The following is an 11,126-nucleotide window of genomic DNA, read 5'->3' as shown; positions in this document are numbered from 1 at the left end:
ATAATACTGTCATGTTGTTTACTATCATTCATATTATTATATATACTGTCAAAATTGTTATTTAAATTGCCTTGGGCCTTTCTTCTTTCAAAACTGAGCCCAGACTGACCCACCTTTAGTTTACACTGTGTGTCTTATCGCCTTTCAATTATTATTGCAATCCAATGTAATTCAAGACTATACCTCAACCAGCTAGAAACAACATTAAATCAGTGCTTTCCCATACTCAGCAATTTTTATCAAACAGATCAGCAATTTAGTAAAATGTTTCTGCTCCTTCCTTTGCTGATTAGAGTTTAGACATGTGATTCTGTAAACTTGCAATGTTTTGTCTGATGACTTAGTCCATGTTGTTGATGTTTGCGAAACTGTCGTTAACTTTTCTCTCTCTCTCTCTCTAGCTCTATCAAGCCCTGACTTTGAAACAAGCCGAGCGAGACGTCACCATTATCCATCTGTCGAGCACGTGTCGTCACGGCGACAGCACCCCGCCCACCACTACTCCCGTCACCATCAGCACCACAGGAACATGAAGAACACGGCCAGGGACCGATTCAAGCAACTGGCTGCTGTCCGTTCGACCGACCCTACGTCAATGGACAAAGAAGAGATTAAGAAGATTGGGACTAAGCTGATCGTGTTAATGGACTATGAAGCAGTCATTGATGATGAACTCTCAGTCGAGTTTGCTGAGACCCTACTAGCTGACGTACTAAGTCAAAACGGGCTTGAGAGGATATGGGTTTACTGCCCGCGTACTGATAGCTGTGGGTTCGTACCAATGTCCATGGTAGTGCCACCTGTTGTTTAGAGACTAGAACTTTTATAAGAGAGACAATTTAACGCATACACACACTTGATCATCCTGCTCCCTTTCTCTCTCTTTTCCATTGATCATATTTTTCTCCTTTTATCTCTGATAATATATACTCTATATCAGGTCCTCATTGTGTTATTATCCACTCACTCACTCCATGCACTATGTGACATTGTACAGATTCTCTCTCTTTCTCTTTTTGTGTTCATTCCTTCAACTTATGATATGTGCAATATTCAGAAGCACAAGTATAATAATAATAAATATTTAAACACTAACAAAGTTCCATGGTGGATATAGCCCATCTTTGAAGGACTATATGTGACTTCCACAAATTCGCAACAGAATATGACACCGTTAGGAACTGACAGAATATCCAAACAAGTATCATTGTTGATAGGACACTAATGTGGATAAGAATTCATTAATAAAACAAAGCCTGCATTGTTTACCATATAAAGACTTGGTGAATTCGTAGTCCCACGAACTCTATCGGGTTTCACTTCAGACTATAATGTTATAATCAAACCTGACTGGGATTACTTTCTTTATAGAGAAGTATTTTAATGAGATTAGTATCAAAAATGTGGCAGTCACCATACGATATTCCTCCTTTCACTCTTTGTCTTCTTGCGTGCTTTACCCACTAAATAAAGATTACGCCATAAACTAGTACATGTCATGTACTTATTATAATTCGTTAGTCTACGTGCACAGTATAGTGGCCGCGCCCAGTAACAAGGCTAATTGCGTTACCATGGAACCTTGTTTGTAGTGGCATGCATGGAATGTGGGCATATTTTGACATTGTTTGGCAGCTCAAGTGATTCTTCTTCTTGTTGGTTGCTATTGACTGTGGGTACAATGAATAATATATCATTGAGAAGAGAGAGAGAGGGGAGAGAAAGAGAGAAAGAGAGAGAGAGAAAAGAGAGGAGTAGGGGTATTAATTTAGCAACTGTGAAATGATTACAGGAAAATGTGGGAGAAGCAGTGATACAAGAGCAATGAAATGTACCACAAAGATAAATATGTATTACTTATCCAAACTAATACATAAGAATGACGGACAATCATAGCCGTAGTGCACCGTGCCTCTTCTTTGATGTGAGTGTATTATTAGCCAAAGACTTTGTGATATGCTCGTAATTCTCTGTGTTGATAAAAACAGATATCGTACACATGAAGAGTCCATTAGCATCACACTGGATGAATCAAGTGTATCTTTTTAATTGTGTAATACGCCAACCACAAAGACTAATTTAGTGGAAGCAAGTAGACCCTCTGACCACTTGTTGTGTATCAGTGAGTGATATTAAAAGGTGTTATTAGTTGATAAAGGAAATAATTGTGTTAAGAGAGGACATATTACATGTTGAATTGGTTGAGGGAATTTCATTTAGAAAGGAAACAAAAAATACATTACAGATCAATGGATTATCATAAGAAGAGAAAGGAAGAGAAAATGAGAGCTTTCACCAAAACAATGGAATGACATAAAGCAAGTGACATCAAATGATGTAGACTAAATGGGCTACAATACAAATCTTACTATAACCACTTCAGAGATTGTGACAATCCAATTAAAATATCCTGTGACATTGTATGATGTCATCTGGCATCATACTAATCTGATTAAGCTCACTGTATGGTAGGTAGAGTTGCCATAACCATCATTTTTGTTATGATGATTTTATGTGTTTCTTACATGAGATCATGAATCAAAGACCAGCTAGGAGAGGATATTAATCTAATCTATTACCTATACACATTAACATTCTTGTGCTGTGTATCAAAATAGATTGTACTGAAGTTTCTCTAATATTTGACAAAAGTCCCTGTACTATAGTACAAGGGGCTTTTGTCAAAAATGGCTTCAAGAGAATTCTCCATTTTTATTACATTTCCTGATGCATATACATGTTTTTATGTTGTGTAGAAAGTTTGAGCTGATTCCGATCAAAATTAATTTTTTTACAAATTTTTAAAGTTGCTCCAAAATCAGTTAAAAGTCCCTGTACTATAGTACATGGTTACGGGCCGAATTTTGCCAAAAATGTCAAGGAGAGAATTCTTCATTTTTATTACATTTCCTGATGCATATACATGTACTTATGTTGTGTAGAAAGTTTGAGCTGATTCTGATCAAAATTGGATTTTTTACAAATTTTTAAAGTTGCTCCAAAATCAGTTAAAAGTCCCTGTACTATAGTACATGGTCACGGGCCAAATTTGGCCAAAAATGTCAAGGAGAGAATTCTCCATTTTTATTACTTTTTCTGATGCATATATATGTACTTATGTTATGTAGAAAGTTTGAGCTGATTCCGATCAAAATTGGATTTTTTACAAATTTTTAAAGTTACTCAAAAATCGGACAAAAGTCCCTGTACTATAGTACATGGTCACAGGCCAAATTTCGCCAAAATTGAAAAGGAGAGAATTCTCAATTTTTATTACATTTCCTGATACATGTACATGTTCTTATGTTGTGTATAAAGCAGTGCTGTAGTTTAAGCACATGTCTGACCTCACCTAACTGTTATCAGTGATACACAATACCTCTATTCCATTACACTCATTTCTATTAATAACAATAATAATAAATATAATAATAATAATAATGATAGCTAGGTGTACCAATTAATGCTTTTAGCAGCTTATAGATATGTTTACTGGCTCAGCATGGGGGCACTTTCCTGTTTCCTATAGATCAAAGAGAAGTGAAAATAAAAAATATAATTATTGCGACATGTTTACCGAGCAGCATCAAAGCTTGTAACGCTCGCTCCGTCTCAATTTCTCTCCTGAGGGTGATAAAGATAGGAGAGAGATGGATCCAGAGAGAACTCATAAGTTGAAACCACGACTAGTCGCCCACAACTGTGTGTTTTAACTGATAGGTACCACAAACAGTAAACGTTAGTCAAAACACAAAAACAAACATCACAAAGTACCAGTCTACCGGGAGGAAAGAAGTTCCTAGTTACACTCATAAAACCACATTCAGCATCAGTTTCTATGCAGTTGCATCATCATTACACCACATCAGTATAAACCACAACTTTAATACATTGCCAAGTTATACAAAATGGTTACCATAATAACACATGAGCTTTTCTTTCATCACTTGCCATTTTTAGTCTTATTTTACTAAACTATAGTGCAACTGAAATTCCACAAATGATGTACTTACAAGAAATGGTACAAATTGTATTTCATGGGATACAGAACTATGTAACTCCACTATAGTTCTGACTCTACTCAACTATACATAGATTTGTACATACTTTCACTTCCAGACCAACTTGTGATGCAATCATCAAAGACAGACATCAAACTGTAATTGAACAATATTTGTGTGATCAAACATATTTAAATACATCATTCAACATTGGAACTACTGTCAAGTACATCTTTATGAGTGCCTGCAGTTGAAACAAGGAGAGGACAGAGAGAGAGGGGAAGCTTGAGGGGATAGAGAGAGAGAGGGGGGAAGACTAGGGAAGGAAGGAGATTTAAAAGAGATAACACATAAACTGTACTGCTTGTTTAAACGAGTGAACTTCTTCCATCAGCCAATAAATTACATAATATCAAAGATGATGATAATAATCCACAGGCTGTGTAAACCATAATTGCCTTAAAATTTAATTTTATTAAAATGACCACAACAGCATGTGTATATGTATATCACATGTCTCCTGAGATATAAGATATCTAGAAGCTTGTGCTCCATAAACTAGACAGAGATCTCTCTATCTCAGTTTCCCCACACTCTAAATGTTGACATCAAGATCCTAAATCTTGCTAAAGTACAAGAATATCTGATTCCGTTTTGTGTAACTCTAGTATAGAAGGTGCTCCTTTGTAATGTAAAACCATCTTTATCACTAATAGGAGACCAGGAAGCATCAACTACCAAGAGAGATACTATACACAGATACACCTATTTTTATTAATAATGATTTATTCAATATGATTACATATACAGGTGCTCCATAAGGTTTTAAAAAGCAGCTGTTTCGTATTATCATAATAAACTGGAGAAAGATAAAACAAACTGATCTCTCCCTCCCTCCCACACCTTTCCTCTCTCTCTCTCTCCCTCTTCCTTCTTTGAAATGGATACATATTCATATGACCTCACTGACAGCTAGTCTGGATACTATAAACTCTCCCTTAACTCACTATGATCTACACACACATGTACATGTACATACACACACACACACACACACACACACACACACGCATACCTTGATTATAATACTCAGTAATGTACAGTGTATGTCCGGTCACTACACTGGGCTAGCAGCTGTTACGCTATGGCGGCATGATGCTGTAATGTGGTGTAGCGATGATGTGAAGGCTATCAATAGTATCTTTATTGAATAAGTAAGGTTGGGTAGTAAATAGGAGATTAGGAAACACTATAGGCCCCAGGATTTCGTATTACAAAACCACACTCTAAGATGTAGATCAAAACAGATACCATAGAACATAAAGCATATTAACAATAGTACAATGGATTCAGGCAGGCTGGCACATACTTGTAATGAGGATATAGGATATACTTTTAAGCTATTATAATATGAACACATCTGGATGTTTCTTAATGCAGATCTATAGCCCTAATTCTTATCTTATAGTTCTACCTTCAGTTCCCAGTATGTATGATTGAATTATAACCTGCCATAGTTACGAGTATGATAGTACTTTTTATAGTACAGTATTAATGATGATATTATAGGCAGCTGCATGCTGGCCGGTTATATTAGTATATTGATTAATCTCAAACTGGATTACTACCATCTTCATTATTGGATTAATTTCATTGATTAACATCAAAGAGATTAATTCAATTTGGCAACATGAGTAGATCAACTAATGACATTACAAGATTGTAGGAAAGATTACCATTATTGTATAATGGTATAAGCTATGCACTCTGCTGTTGTTTAATAATAATGGCGGCATTAAACCACCACTCTGGAGGAAGTTAGGTGAAGCTGCAGCTGCGTCAGGTACTACTTGTACTATACAAGGCTTGGGTCGCCTTTGATGTATTCTGTTATACACAAGACTAACTGTCTGTTATTATGTAGAAAGAAATAACAGATAAAAGAAAGAAAGGAGAATGGCTAGCAATAACACAGCCTTATTGGACAAGAGGTGTGCTACATCAAAAAGATATCAAAATGATGAGTCACTCTCCTCCTCTCTCACCATCGATGTCACCAATAACAAGAAATCAATCAATTCAAAATCAAACTCTGCGGCTGCCTTTATGAAGTCCTTAAAAACAGCTGCACATTTACACACCTCCACTAGTACAAGTGTCTACTATGATTAAGGGTAGGGCAGCTGTTCCTGTGAACGTGTGTCCTTATGATAATAATTAGAAGAAAGTCTGTTTGATTGGCATTTGCTTTGATGATTAATGTCTATGTGTACACCCTTAAAATAATGAAGTGGTGCACTCAATGAAAACATTTTAATTTAGCAGATACAGCAACTATACAGACTGATCTTTATCAAGTTTTATGTACACTTGCTAACTGAGCATGTACGAATGTAACAGCTAAACATAGAGTGAGAGAAAGAGGAACAATTAAGTTTGTGTCAGGATATGATGACATACACTATGTCATTCACACCACTGTAGTACTATAGCTGCTACCATAGCAACCACAGCAAAGCAGGACAAATCCAAAAAGATGAAATTCACATCATAAAAGGTGACATTTATAACACCCTCAATTTAACAAACCACCAGGAAAAGTGATTATACTTAAGGGGGCCCCCACTAGCAGTGGACCTTTTCTTTATAAGTTAACCACAATGACGCAACTATTATTATTATATACACTGAAAGAGACTGTTACTTGTTGATATTACATATAACACCACATTCTGTGACAGAGCGGTCTCTTTGATGTTCACAGCACCTGTATAATTATTATATTCACATGTACAAACACATTCAAACAGGCAGTACTTGTTCCTTAAGTGTCCACCCAGGGAGACAGCAGCTGTGTGTACATTATACAGCTGAGACTAGCACAATATAAGGAGAGCTTGAGAGATTGATAAAGATCAAAGGATTACTCTGGAGGGTAGGCATTAACAAACAAGAGTATAGCTGACAGCGTCTGATACTGGTCAATGCTGCTACCTAATGTAGACTGGAACAATAATGCTACTGCAGTTCATTTTATCCTTATTTAGATATAAGTGTAATTATTGTGTTATTAATAACTGTACGTGAAGATGACTCAGCTTTTGATACTATGAATGACAAATCATTTTTATAATGAAAATGATTTTTAAAAGCAAAATTGACCTCTCTCTCTCCTCTCTCTTTCTCTCTCTCTCTCTCTGTCATTATAGACACAAGACTAAAGAATGTGGAGCATACTTACATCATGTCCTTATACTCATGAGACATCCGCTCTCTCTACACTAAAGCACATACATTACATACTTCATGTTCATACTAGTGCATAACCTTTGTGTGATCATGGTAATGGCTCATTTCTCTGCACTCACTACTTATCAGAAATGTTTCTAATTCACTCACTGCCTTGTTAGATAGACCTTTTTGTATACATGGCTACATTAATTGTTTTATCTGCTAATATACATGTATATAAATGGAGAATGTATGTGTAATTTAAATATTAATATATAATAGTTTAACAAGTTGAATGTTAAGTAAAAGAATTCATTAGCTATCATTAGCACAGCGAACGTACCGTTATTAGTATCATTATTATTAACAAGAAGATTAATGAAATTATGCTATACTTTCATGCATGGCATTGGTATAAGATGAGTAGCAGATCCAAATAAACAGGGAGAGAGGGAGAGAAAGAGAGAGAGGGAGAGGTGGGGGGACAGTAAACAATGTACGGTTGAGTAGTTAGGACGTGTTTGAAGTTGAATAATAACAACTGAACCACACACAGGCTGGCAGACTTACAGGGTCCGTAGCTAACTCCTCCCTCCAATACAGCAAAATGACATAACCAGACATTGTAGTGTATCAGCTGTAGTTATAGTAACCTAATGAAGTCATCATTCACAGCATTGATTTAAGGATTATTCTTAGGAACTGATGATGATATTAATATGATATAAAAGATCATTTATTTAATGATAAGTGTAGAGGTTAATGAAGCAGCTGTTTCTTTTAAATCTTATTTACATTATCTATCTTTATATCTTGTTTACCACCAATATATCCTGTTTTCCCTCTCATAAATATTCTTATTATTAATTTCAAAGATCACACACACACACACACATACACTTTTCATTCTCTTTAGCTGAGGGAGACTGCCGTTACTATGACAATCCCTTGCCAAGAAATGCAATGTGTAAACTAAAAACAGAAAATGACATCAAAAAATGGAATTGACATCAAAGACATTCACCCAGCAACATTAATATGAACATCATCACTACATACTGGAGGAGGAGGAGGTATTGGAGCATTTGATATTGTACCATCCACTAGCAGTTACATGTACATGTACATTAATATAATGATTAGTATAGTATACAAAGTGGATGACAGCTGCTGGATTAATTATAAGAAAATGTCGAATATTTATCAATTATACAATAGAAGAGGAGAAAAAGAGGGGGAGAGAGAAACGGGACAATAGACTATAAAACATGTAGTATTTAAGAATTAAGATATAATTATAGTTCCACTATACCATGTAAGGAGAAGTTTAAGTGGATTACCATATATGGGGTATAGTTTAAATGGATATAGTGTGAGACCTTAAAAATGACCATGTGACATTATGTACTATGAAAACAAAGATTAAAGAGAGAGGGGGAAACCCTGGTACTACCTTTACTCACAGATTCACATGTGCATGGGAATATGACCTTTCACATGACATATATTGCATCACATGAAACTATTAATAGTAACAACAATACATTACCACGAGGTCATATTGAAAGTGTTCTATTATTAGTAACACAGGTGATAATAACAAACTGCTACATCATACTATACCACAGGAACATGTGCATGTACATGTGCTTCATGTATTGATGTAGACCTAATAGTTAAAAATGAAAGTTATCGAAGCATAAACTGTATGAACAATGTGTGCTTTGTGTGTATTAGTTACAGAAAATAACAGGACCAATCTTGTTAGTGTTGGTAGTCTTTGATCTCATATATACTTACTGTGTGGGGCCATTGAGAATATAATAACAGTTAATCATTGTAATGAACTGTGTGTGTCTCTAATGATTAATTCAATCACCACTCCCAAAATTCCATCCCTCACTCTAAAGCTAGCTCTCTCTCTCTCAGACTATAAAAGGACATTATAAAGACTAATAGAAATATACATGTACATGTAGTATAGGTATATGTACGTGTAGCAAACAGCAGGTGTTTACTAGTAAACCTTACCTCCAAAACACACACACACACACATATATGTACATGGATGCATGTGCTCATTCATGACTTGTTAATGTCAATATATCACCAACAAATATTATATTATTAATAATTCACATGATGACTATATAAATACATGTACATGTACATATATATGTGTCTGTGTATATCCACATTGGTCTCTCCCTTCCTCTCTCTCTTCCTTTCTCTCTTCCTCTCTCTACTCCTCATATAGTGAGTGTCTGTTCATCACACGTTATAAGTTAAAGTATCAAATTACACATTCACCATAAGCTGTCATCATTATATTATAATAGTAAATATTACTACATCCTCTGTAGTGTACTGGTAAGGATTGGAGGCAAAGTATAAGGAACTGACAGCTGCTACTAACAAAATAAACCATCAATTATACTAGACACCATCACATGTAGAGAAATATGAAGGAAATCCAGTCAATCAATGTTTACCAAATGAACTATAATGAACAAGGAATTACTCCAAGAATTAAGACGTGTTACGTACACACACTTGTAGCAAACTATAGCAATAGATTAGAATGAGTATGTACAAATGATTACGTACATTAATATGTATAATATCTTAACTGCATAGCTGGAAGTAGTGTGGTCATGTTCTGTAGAGTGATTGAGGTTTAGTGCAGATTGTCTTAAAAGAAGGATACCATGATACCATCATACATGTACATAATGGTAGAATATTAACATTACTTATTGTATTGCTGGTAATTAAATTATAAAATGGGCAGGACTTCAATAAACAATCATTTTGAATTAAAGACGGTTTAAGTGACAAAGGTCATATAATAAAAATTAATAATGAACACTTACACAATAATTAGTTATAAAATAAACAAATGCAGTGTAAAAGAAATGTTTCAGATACATGTACATAAAGTTTGAGTTGATTTTAATTAAAGTTGGGTTTTTTGCAAAATTTCCTGATGCATATACATGTTCTTATGTTGTGTAGAAAGTTTGAGCTGATTACGATCAAAATTGAATTTTTTACAAATTTTAAAAGTTACTCCAAAATTGGACAAAAGTCCCTGTACTATATATTAGTAACGCGGTAGCGTTACTAAGTAGAATTCACCCCACTTCAAAATGGCTGCCACTACTTTTGCAGCCTTGCTATACTTAGTACATGGTCTCAGGCTAAATTTTGCCAAAAATGAAAAGTAGAGAATTCTTGATTTTTATTACATTTTCTGATACATATACATGTTCTTATGTTGTGTAAAAAGTTTGAGCTAATTCCAATTAAAATTGGATTTTTTAATGAATTTTTAAAATTGCTCAAAAATTGGACAAAAGTCCCTGTCTATATAGTACATGGTCTCGAGCCAAATTTGGCCAAAAATGGAAAGTAGAGAATTCTCCATTTTTATTACATTTTCTGATGCATATACATGTACTTATGTTGTGTAGAAAGTTTGAACTAATTCCGATCAAAATTGGATTTTTTACGAATTTTTTAAATTGCTCTAAAATCGGACAAAAGTCCCTGTACTATAGTACATGGTCTCGAGCCAAATTTGGCCAAAAATGGAAAGTAGAGAATTCTCCATTTTTATTACATTTTCTGATACATATACATGTACTTATGTTGTGTAGAAAGTTTGAACTAATTCCGATCAAAATTGGATTTTTTACGAATTTTTTAAATGGCTCTAAAATCGGACAAAAGTCCCTGTACTATTTCTGTGTTGTGTTTATTTTGTTAAAGATGTTTGTTAAGGGCTTAGTTCCCTCATGTAATGTACTATAGTACATGGTCTCGAGCCAAATTTGGCCAAAAATGGAAAGTAGAGAATTCTCCATTTTTATTACATTTTCTGATACATATACA

General features: G+C 34.7%; 1 protein-coding gene and 2 long non-coding RNA genes across 3 annotated transcripts in view; 1 reads left to right on the top strand and 2 right to left on the bottom strand.

Annotated features, from left to right (window-relative positions):
• Nucleotides 1-7,540, top strand: part of LOC109580242 (uncharacterized protein F58A4.6) — a 24,265-nt gene extending 16,725 nt beyond the window's left edge. Inside the window, exon 6 of the mRNA XM_019993217.1 lies at nucleotides 7,211-7,540. The gene's annotated coding sequence lies outside the window, so the exon portion shown is untranslated. The remainder of the gene's footprint in view (nucleotides 1-7,210) is intronic.
• LOC109580244 (uncharacterized) lies at nucleotides 3,304-4,885 on the bottom strand. The gene is made up of 3 exons (XR_002184147.1): nucleotides 3,578-4,885; nucleotides 3,458-3,523; nucleotides 3,304-3,401 (listed from the first exon to the last, which is right to left on the bottom strand). It is a non-coding gene; the product is annotated as an uncharacterized LOC109580244 (long non-coding RNA).
• Nucleotides 6,606-7,164, bottom strand: LOC109580243 (uncharacterized). Its single transcript, XR_002184146.1, has 2 exons — nucleotides 6,819-7,164; nucleotides 6,606-6,768 (listed from the first exon to the last, which is right to left on the bottom strand). It is a non-coding gene; the product is annotated as an uncharacterized LOC109580243 (long non-coding RNA).
• Nucleotides 7,541-11,126: the final 3,586 nt, after the last annotated feature.

The sequence above is a fragment of the Amphimedon queenslandica genome, unplaced genomic scaffold, assembly GCF_000090795.2.
Source record: "Amphimedon queenslandica unplaced genomic scaffold, v1.1 AMPQUscaffold_13500, whole genome shotgun sequence".
NCBI classification, from domain to species: Eukaryota; Metazoa; Porifera; class Demospongiae; order Haplosclerida; family Niphatidae; genus Amphimedon; species Amphimedon queenslandica.
Note: the sequence above shows the minus strand (reverse complement) of the source record. Positions and strands in the feature narration are given on the sequence as shown.